Source organism: Callorhinchus milii, unplaced genomic scaffold (assembly GCF_018977255.1).
Source record: "Callorhinchus milii isolate IMCB2004 unplaced genomic scaffold, IMCB_Cmil_1.0 Scaffold2, whole genome shotgun sequence".
In the NCBI taxonomy this organism is placed as follows: domain Eukaryota; kingdom Metazoa; phylum Chordata; class Chondrichthyes; order Chimaeriformes; family Callorhinchidae; genus Callorhinchus; species Callorhinchus milii.
The window spans coordinates 109,596,530-109,607,635 of NW_024704743.1; the positions used below are offsets into that span (position 1 = coordinate 109,596,530).

At 46.0% G+C, this 11,106-nt stretch overlaps 1 non-coding gene across 1 annotated transcript; it reads left to right on the forward strand.

Annotated features, from left to right (window-relative positions):
* The first annotated feature begins 10,779 nt into the window (after window positions 1-10,779).
* On the forward strand, window positions 10,780-10,851 carry trnae-cuc. The gene has a single exon. It is a non-coding gene; the product is annotated as a tRNA-Glu (tRNA).
* Window positions 10,852-11,106: the final 255 nt, after the last annotated feature.

The following is an 11,106-nucleotide window of genomic DNA, read 5'->3' on the forward strand; positions in this document are numbered from 1 at the left end:
AACTTGATGAAAGATTTTCCATGTACCACTGTTTCCTTGTCAGTGGTTCACTGCAAACTACCATTACATAATGCTGTTGCATCCTGGCAGCTTCTGTGTGTTAGCTACACTTACTGTATGGTGCAATTATTTGAGAATGTGTTGTGTTCTCAGGTACATTGCACCATGTCAATGCCGCTTGGGTTACATGTGATTTGAGTTAACATAACAAGATAATAACAATCTTTGCATTTGATATAGCACTTTATCACATTGGCAAAACAAAAATATACTGTAAAGTGATGTGGCTGTATGTATTTTGTGAACAAAATGCGACAGTCAATTTGTGCACAGCAATGTAATTTGCGCACAGTATATATGCCTCAACTCCCAAGTTCATTGTGGACACAGTCGACCACGCCATCCTACTCCACCGCCTTTCTGCCTGGTTCAAGTCCTACCTCACAAACCACCAGCAGTACATCTGTACAAACAGCTTCTCCTCCTGCTCTCACCCGGTTACCTGCGGGGTACCCTAAGGTTCCATCCTTGGCCCCCTCCTCTTTCTGATCTACATGCTCCCTTTTGGGGATGTCATCCACAGACATGGGGTACATTTCCACATGTAGGCGGACGACACCCAACTTTATTTTTCCACTTCTATTTGCGACCCCCAGTCCCCTGATGTTCTGTCAGCCTGCCTTTCAGACCTCAGGGGCTGGATGAGCACAAATTTTCTTCAACTGAACGTCAACAAGATGGAAGCCATACTCTTTCGCTCTCATCAGTGTCTCAAATCCCATGGCTCTCACCTCCTCCACCTACCCGACTTTCCCCTAAAAGTCTCCAAACCCATACGCAACCTTGGCCAATTGTCCTTCCTCCCCTACATACGGCCCCTCACCAGCACCACTTTCTTCCACCTCCGACACATTGCCCGTCTCTGCAAATACCTCTCTCCGAAAGCTGCCGAAACCCTGGTCCATGCCTTTGTCACCTCTTGGCTGGACTACTCTAACGCCCTCCTCATCGATCTCCCATCCACCACCATCCATAAAATCCAAATCATCCCAAACTCTGCCGCCCGCATTCTCATCCACACCAAACTACGTTCCCCGATCACCCCAGTCCTTACCAGACTGCACTGGCTGCCTATCCCAGAGAGGATGGATTTCAAGATCCTCACCCTTGTATTCAAGTCCCTGCACTCCTCTGCACCTCCCTACCTCTCTGACCTCCTCTCTCCTCAAAACAGCACCCGTTGCCTTCAATCCCCTGGGTCTGGCCTCCTCCTCATCCCCCAAGTCTTCTGCTCCACCCTCAGCGGCCGTGCTATCAGCCACTATGCCCCGAGGCTCTGGAATTCCCTTCCTCACTCCCTTCGCCTCGCCCCCTCTCTTCCTACTTTCAGGTCCCTTCTGAAGACCTTTCTTTTCGACCACGCCTTGGTCACATTCCTCCCCCTCCCCCTGGCTCGGCCCTGTGAAGCGCTCTGAGACGCCGTCCGGCATGGAGGGCACTATATAAATCCAACTTGTTGTTGTTGTTGGATGATTGAGATTTTAGTACTTCTATTGAGTTTATAATACTCCAATTCAGAGCGTGATTCTTCAATTTCGAGAGCGAAACTCTAATTCAACAACAACCATAACAAGTTACATTTATATAACACCCCTTACGCAGGGTAGTGTCTCAGAGAGCTTAAGAGCTAATTCAGAGTGTGATACCCCAGTTCAGAACATGATATTCCAATTTAGATAATGATGCTCATTTCCCATTAATAAAATGGTAGCCACATCCCTTGAGGGAAATATAGCCACAATGAATGTGCTGTGCCATTTCTGTGTTGCCAAAAGACTTTGGTTTTCAATAGTGTTTCAGCATAAGTGTGATTATAAGTGACCGTAGAGGCTACCAAACCAACCACTTTTTTTGCATTGACCTTGATGGATTAGTTGTCACTCTAAGTACCAATTTGAAGACATTTCTTCCTAATGGTTTCCATAGTGACCCAGTCACAAGGTCTGCAGGGAGAAGAAGGCAACATCTCTTTTCCTGATAGTCAGGTCTATTATGTGAATTGTGCAAATTATGTGGCTTGAGCACTTCCACAATTACCGCCTCTTCCTTTCACAGGCCAAAACAGACTTTTGCTCCAAAGTCATCCTGAGGCCAAAAACAATCCAAAGACACCGTTTTCCGTCGTCCATCATTTCTTACGAGCACCCCTTCTAGCTCCCTCAATCCTCACATCAAACGCCAAGTGCGAAGAGGTCCTAGACTTCTTCACCTCAACGATTGAAAGCATCCACTTGGCTGCATGGTCCTCCCCTTCCATATCCCCTTCCATCCAACCCAGACAATCCACACAACCTTCTCCTTCCGCCACGTCTTCTGCCGCTCCCCCCTCCTTACACTCCTTTGCCCCCATTTTTCCCTCCTCCCTCATGCACAATCACCCGCATGAAGTTCACCACCTGCTGCCTCGACCCCCTCCCCACCCAGCTGCTGGTCACTCAACTCCCCCTGCTCTCCCCCTTGCTGGCCGACACGATCAACCAGTCTCTCTCCTCAGGCTCTGTTCCACTTCCCCTGAAAACCGCTGTTATCACACCCCTCCTCAAAAAACCCACCCTCGAGCCCTCTAACCTCACACAGTACCATCCCATTTCCAACCTAGCCTTCCTTGCAAAGTCCTGGAATGCATTGTTGCAGGTCAGCTTCGGTCACACTTCTCTCTCCACTCCCTCCTTGAGCCCCTGGTCTGGTTTTCGGCCTGCCCACAGCACAGAGACAGAGTTTATCAAAGTGACAAATTACATTCTCTCTATCTGTGACCAGAGCTTCCACTGCCTCCTCAACCTTCTGGATCTCTCTGCTGGTTTGACACAGTCGACCATGCCATCTTCCTCCAATGCCTCTCCTCCCTTATCCACCTTAGTGGGACCACACTTACATGGTTTGAGTCTTACTCAACCAACTGCCTCCATTTCATCTTGGCAAATGATTTCTCCTCCCGCCCCCGCCCGGTCACCTGCATGGTACCCCAGGGCTCTGTGCTTGGTCTCCTTGTTTTCCTAATCTATAAGCTCCCTTTTGGCGATGTCATCCACAGACATGGGTTAAAATTCCACATGCATGTGGATGACACACAAATCTATTTTGCCTCCTCCAGCATCGACTCCAGGTCCGCCGATGTTCTATCATCTTCTCTGGGGGACATCAGGGTGTGGATGAATGCAAACTTCCTGTAACTGAATGTGGACAAGATGGATGCCATACTCTTTGGAACGTCTTCACTCCTACAGATCTAAACTCCTCAACCTCCCTCAGCTCTCCCTCAGATTTACCAAACCAGTGCGCAATCTAGGTGTCCGGTTAACTCCCAGCTGTCCTTCCTCCCCCTCATCCAGTCCCTGACTAGGATTGACTTCCTCCACCTTCACCTCATTGCTCGCCTCCAATGGTACCTTACCCCAAATGCAGCCGAAACCCTTGTACATGCATTTGTCACCTCCCACCTGGATTATTTAAATGCACTCCTCGCCGGTTTCCCCAGCTCCACTATTCAAAAAATCCAGCTCATTCAGAACTCTGAAGCCCACATATTGACACGGACCAAACTCTGTACCCACATTTCACCAGTTCTGGCCAGGCTCCACTGGCTCTCCATCACTGAACAGATCAACTTCAAGATCCTCAAACTCGTTTTCAAATCCCTTCACTCTCTGGCACCTCCCTACCTCTCCGACCTCCTCACTCCCCAATCCACCGCCTGGCGCCTCCGCTCAACTGGCACCGGCCTCCTGTTCGTCCCTCGCACCCTCCGCTCCACAACTGGAGGTTGCACTTTCAGCCTGTACGTCCCGAATCTTTGGAACACTCTTCCTTAATCCCTCCACCTTTCCCCCTCTCTCCCCTTTCCAAGTTCTGCATTAAAATCTTCCTTTTCAACCGTGCTTATGGTCACCTCCCATTCGGCTCGAAGTCAGGTTCTGCCATTGTTAAGCACTCTGAGACGTTGACCTGCATGGAGGGCACTATATTATTGCAAGTTGTTGTTGCTTGGGGGGAATTACAGGTGCCCTTAATTATGCAATTATCAGTTGATTCTGTAAACCTTTTGTTCGTTGTTTATTACAACTGTGGGTTCAATCCACCGCATCAAGACTTTGCACCTATACACTCCAATAGAGTGCTGGAGCTGCGTTACATTGTCAGAGGTGCCGTCCTTTGGACGAGATGTTAAAACACGGTGCAAATCCCAACATGTGGTCTTGAACTCACAATATTCTGATGGAGGCGAGAGTGCTGCCAACTGAGCCAGGCTGACCTGCAAAACACAAGGATTTTTATTATTATGTACTTACTAAAATCACTGGAACTAGCGACTGCTCTGATGATTGATCACCAGCTGTTGTGCTGGTGACAGGCACTCCTGATCTCTGCACTGACCTTCTAGAGGTCCACACCAAAAGGGTCAGATGGCAGTCTAATCATTCAGTTCCAGTTATTTTAGTAGTTAATCATCCATTTTGTCTGTAATCATTGATTTGTTTAATGTTCCAATTACGGAGGTCATTCTGCTGGCTCTGCAATTCCTAAGAATAGCTCCATGTTAATTCTTCGCCCACAAATTCACTCACATTACTCTACAATAAATCCTGTGAACACTTTGAGATGTCTCAATGCCGTGATAAGTCACTGTATCAACTGCAAGGATTATTATTATTAGTGTCACCCTCTTTGATTGTGGGAACCACAAATCCCACCCCACCCAACACACACACGCTGAATTGCCCCAGGATTCATTAACATCCTTTTCAGTTCTCTCTGACATCCTCTAATCCCTTTTCTTTGTTAATCTTCTATCTGTTCTGTGCCCTATGCTCTACACTTTCCCTTCTTCATACCCAAGGACACCAATTTAAAACGGTTGTTAAAAGAAACAGAGGGGAGGTGAGGAGAAATTTTTTCGCACAGCGAGTTGTTCAGATCTGGAATGCATTGCCTAAAAGGGTGGTGGAAGCTGATTTGATCACAAGTTTTAAGAGAGAAGTAGATAATTATCTGGGGAGGACAAGTTTGCAGGGCTATGGGGAGAGAGCGGGGGAGTGGGATTGATTTGGATAGCTCTTTTCAAAGAGGCGGCACAGACACGATGGGCCGAATGGCCTCCTTCTGTGCCGTATAATTCTATGAGAGCACATTCAGTTCAGTCTAAGAAAGTCACCGATAGCTCCACCTGCTGGATACGTATTGAAACTGCATCAACCTCATCTTCCTCCCAATGGGAAGGTTGTTTTTTAGGTATAAAGAACTGGATGATGGAAGCAGGAAGCAGAGAGAGGGTTTACAGGAAGGAAATCAAGAAAGTGAGACTCCTCTGTGTAAAGAATTGTTTTAACCTCCCCTTTAATTACCTTAATTTTTAAAGCGCCTACCACATCAAGATTGTCTCAAAACCTTTATAGAGCATGGTGACTGTATATTTGTAGCTGAACTGGCCAACTAATTTGACACAGCAATGTCTCAGAAACATTCACAAAATGAATAGCCAATTTTTATCTCGAGAATTGTTGACCAGGAAACTGGGAGAACCTCCCTTCTCTTTTGGCAATAGTGCTGCCGGATCTTTACCTCCAAACTTGAACAGGTAGCTGGGACCTCGATTTAACATTCGACTTGAAGGACAACACCTATGGTAGTGCAGCAGCAACAACAACAACTTGGATTTATATAGCGCCCTCCACGCCAGATGGCGTCTCAGAGCTCTTTACAGTAACGGATCCCGGGGTCGAGCCAGGGGGAGGGGGAGGAAGGTGACCAAAGGCGCGCCCCCAACACTACACTGGAGTGTACATTAAGGATATTATATAAATGCAAGTTGTTGTTGAAATCAAGGACCTGAAGTAGACAACCTACAACCTGATCCAAAACTAAGAGGGTTACCAATTATAGTAATCCCGCATTTGATATAATGCCGTATCAAGTCTTTGAGATGTCTCAATGCGCTTTACTGTAAAGTGAATTGACTGTATATTTTGTGGGCGAAACAAGGCAGCCAATTGTGCACAGCAGTGTCCCACAAACAGTTGTGGCTTGAAGCGACCAATTTATTATTATTTTTTGTTGAAGGAATTTTTTGAGGCATGTTGACACCATAATCTGAAGCTATTTACCTGATCATGATCTAACAGGATAGATTGTCCTTGCCTGTATCAGCTGCAGTGAAAAGAGCCTGAACTTCTCAAGTCTCTTTTGCAGAGTGACCAAGTTCAGCTGGTCGGTTTCATCGCAAAGCTTCATCGCACATCTGATTTATTGGCTGTCAATGAGAAAAGCTGAAATGTATGATAATGATTGGAGTAAGCTGACTGGAACTGACAATATAATCACAGCCAGTGAAGGGGAACGGAATAGACATGGAAACATGCTGAAGAGAAAAAAACAACGATATTCAAATTACTGCAGTGAGGAAAGAAATGACAGGGCGGCCCACAGAGATTTTACATGGTTAATTTACAGTATTTCCAAGAGTTCCAAGAGGATCACCGAACTACACACATCCACACTCACACACACAGGAATTCTGGTCATACCACATGCAGCAACTCCCCTCCAGAAGTGCCCTGATGGTCAGTCTGATGGGTTCTAATGGTTACCATCTCAGATTCCTTATGTCGATGAGAATTACTGCAGCTTACAGATAGACCTACAACCAACGGCCAGGACTTCAGCCACTATGCCCCCACTTTAGATCTGCCTTCTGGGAAGCCACGCCCATGGTGGAGTCCTGTGGCTCAGTGGTTAGAGCACTCGCTTTGCAAGCGAGAGACCCGAGTTCAATTCCAGGCAGGTCAGGGCGAAACCTTGGGCAAGTTTCCTTACTCCACACAGAGCCTAATAATAATCCCTCCAAAAACCAAAAACAATAATAAATTGGTCATTTTCAATCCACGACTGTTTGTGGGACATCGCTGTGCGCAATTGGCTGCCGCGTTCGCCCACAAATATACAGTCAATTCACTTTACAGTGTGTTCTGTGAAGCGCTTTGGGACGTCCTCCCGACGCTATATCAAATGCAAGGATTATTATTATAAGTCAAAATGTACCTTTCTCATCTCCTCATTTTTCTCCTCTTCAAAACTCTTTTAGAATAATAGAATAAGAGAATTATACAGCACAGAAGGAGGCCATTTGGCCCATCGTGTCTGAGCTGGCTGTTTAAAAAGACCTATCCAAATCAAGCCCACTCCCCCGCTCTCTCCCCATAGCCCTGCAAACTTGTCCTCCTCAAATGATTATCCACTTCTCTCTTAAAAGCTGTTACTAAATTGGCTTCCACCCCCTTTCAGGTAATGCATTCCAGATCCGAACAACTCGCTGTGTAAACAAATTTCTCCTCACCTCCCCTCTGTTTCTTTTAACAACGATTTTAAATCAGTGTCCTCGGGTTACTGACCCACCCACCAGTGGAGTTAGTATCTCCTTGTTCACCCTATTGAATTCCCTCATAATTTTGAATACTTCTATTAAGTCTCCTCTTCACCTTCTCTGCTCCAAGGAGAATAATCCTAGCTTCTCAAGTTTCCCCTGATAACTAAAGTACCTCATTCCTGGTACTATCCTGGTAAATCTCCTTTGCACCCTCTCCAATGCCTTGACATCCCTCCTAAAGTGTGGTGCCCAGAACTGAACACGGTACTCTAGCTGAGGCCTAACCAGTGTTTTATAAAGTCTCATCATAACTTCCTGACTTATGTATTCTATGCCCCTATTTATAAAGCCTAGTATCCCGTATGCTTTTTTAACAGCTTTATCTACCTGCCCTGCTACCTTCAAAGACTTACTTATATGAACCCCCAGGTCTCTCTGTTCCTTCACCCCTTCTAAGATTGTACCATCTAACTTAGACTGCTTCTCCTCATTCTTTTCTAAAACCTTAGCTCTTTGACAGTGCGATCAGTCACCTTATCTCTGAGCACATAAGGCTATCCATACATTGGGACATTAAGCTCAAAATCTAGACTGATGCTCCAACCGATTGTCCAGAGAAAATTGTGTTGTCAGAGGTGCCATCCTTGAGATGAGATGTTAAATGATCTGCCAGTTCAAGTGGATGTTAAAGATCCCATAGCACCATTCAAAAAGATCGGATTTTCTCCTGGTGTCCTGGCCAACAATCCACCGTATAAAATCCCGTCATTCACTTCATGTCTGTTTATGGGGCATTGATATGTGTAACTTGGCTGCCCCCAATGATTACACTGAACAATAATTACTGTAAAGTGGTTTGAGATGTTTTGACTTGGACTTTAGACTTGGACCGTGGTATAAAGGAAGATCGCTGTGGAAAGGTAGCAGCTACCACAGCTCTGCTCTGAGCACTAAAAGGATGTTTGGAGTAATCACCACAATGACTTACAAGCCCGATATCATACTCTGAAGGAGTGGCGATGAAATGAAATGGTTGGCAATTGGCTTTCTTGTAACGAGAAATGATTAAACCTACAATTAATCATTTAATCAATGGCTAATGTTAGTTTAATGACCGGCATTTTGCAGTCGTTTCATCCTTAATTATGCACAGTGTGGAGCAGCAGATGTTTTATTTCAGTCTAAAACACTAGAAGCAGCAGCAGCCAGTTCTCACTGTGATACAACATCACAGCAAAAAGCACTCCAAAGTGTTGCTCCACCTCTACTCCATATCTTTCTCTTTTGTAATAAAGGGAGATGCTATTTGCATGAAGAGCTTTCTCAACCAAGTAGCCCTGACTCTTCAGCCGTAAGAGATCCCTACGGTATTCTCTGTAAAGAGAAGGGAGTTTCTCCTTGTGACTTGGCCAACAATTCCCCAGGTAAAATTGATCATTCACTTCAACACTATTTATGGGATATTGTTGTGCAAATTGGTTGCTGCATTTGCCTACAAAATATAGAGTCATTACAGTTCACAGAAAAATCCTATGAACAACAACAAATTACACTTGTATAGCGCCCTTCATATCAGAAAGACATTCCAGCATGCTGGACAGTCAGGGGTTTTGGACCCGAGTTGGGATCAAGAGGGTTGAAAGGCAGTAGGGGTGGCTGAAGGCACCATCGAAGAAGAAAGTCTTTAGATGGGCCTTGAAGGAAGCAACATAAGAGGTGAGGTGGAGGGATTGTGGGATAGAGTTCCAGAGTGTGGCGGCAGAAATACTGAAGGCCCGACTGGCAATGGTGGGGCGGGAAATATGGGGGACCTGACGTAGGCCGGTGTCCGCACAGTGGAAGGAGCCGATAGGCTGATATGAGGTTAGTAGGCCACAGAGTTAGGAGGAGCAAGACAATGGAGGACTTTCAAGGTGAGATCGAGGGTTTCGAACTCGATTCTCTGAGGGATGGGGAGCCAGTCAAGACAGGCAAGAATGGGGGTGATCGGTTCGCGGAGCCTGGTGTGGAAGAGTGTACGAGCTGCAAAGTTCTGAATAATCTGCAGCTTGTAGAGACGAGTTGGGAAGTCCAGTGAGTAGGCAGTTAGTGTAGTCAAGTTGGGATGTGATGAAAGTATGGATAATTGTCTCGGTGGCCTGTGGTGAGAGGAGGTGAGCAATGTTGCAGAGGTGTGGAAAGGCGGAATAGGTCACAGTACGAATGTGGGGTTTGCAGGATAGCTGAGGGTCGAACAGGACCTGAGATTCCGTATTGGCTCAGTGAAGTGTACAGTGCAACCATGATTAGTGATACTGACAGCAACTGAGATGAGGAGGCGCTTTACATTTATATAGCACCTTTCACATCAGGAGGACATCCCAAGGCACTGGACAATCAGGAATCCGCACCCAAGCTGGTGGTTGGGATCAAGAAGGGTGGAGGGCAGGGAGGGTAGGGGTAGAAGGGTGACCGAAGGCACGGTCGAAGAGGAGGGTCTTGAGATGGGTCTTGAAGGAGACAAGGGAGGGGCCAAGGCAGAGGGACTGTGGTTTGGAGTTCCAGAGGGTAGGGGTAGAGAGGCTGAAGGCCTGCCCACCAATGGTGGGGTGGGCAAGTTGGGGGGATTTGAAGCAGGCCGGAGCCGCTTAGCAGAGGGAGCGGACAAATTGGTAGGGGTTTAGGTGGTCACATGGGTAGGGAGGAGCAAGGCTGTGGAGGGAGAAACATCTCAAAGCCCTTTGTAGTTAATGTAGTGACTGTAATTTGTAGCCGAGTTACAAAGCCCTAAGTCTGCCTCTCTCTAACTTTTATCCCGATGAAGAAAGGACAGCGAGATAACATTGGGAAGTCCTACCGACGTGAAAGGCGCTATACAAATGTAATTTTGTTGTTGTTGTTAACACTTACAATATACATCTCTGTCAGTCCACTGCGATTAATAGCACCAATACCACAAGTGATACTTTGACCACCTGTAAGAAGATCATCAACCAGTGATGCATGAACAAGCTTCTTGGGTAAGTGTGGGGGTAATGTAGAATAAGTAACTAACAGTAATCATAATGCTTGCATTTCATATGGTGCCTTGGAATGTTCTCCAGACGTGAAAGGGGCTATACAAATGTAATGTTATTGTTGTTGTCTTATCATGGCAAATATCTCGGACAGCTTTACAGCGATTTCATTCAACTGTAGTGACTGTGTATTTGTAGGTGAACATGGTAGCGAATTTGCACATTGCAATGTTCCACAAGCACCCATGAATTGAATGATCAATTTGTTATTTGGGGGATTGATAGCCATGACACTGGGAGGAACACTTTATTTTGAATGATGCTATGAGATCTTTAACATTCACCTGTAGCTGTAGCTACAGGTCAATGTAGCTCAGTGGTTAGAGCGCTCGCCTCTCAAGCGAGAGGCCTGGGTTCGATTCCCAGCAGGGTGAAACCTTGGGCAAGTTTCGTTACTCCACATGCCGAATAATAATCCCTCAAGAAAAGAAAAACAATAATAAATTGGTCACTTCAATACAAGACTGTTTGTGGGACACTGCTGTGTGCAATTGGCTGCTGCAATTTGCCCACAAACATACAGTCAATTGACTTTACAGTATAATCTGTGAAGCGCTTTGAGACGTCTAGAAGACGTGAAAAGTGCTATATCAAATGCAAGGATTATTATTATTATTAACAGACAGATGG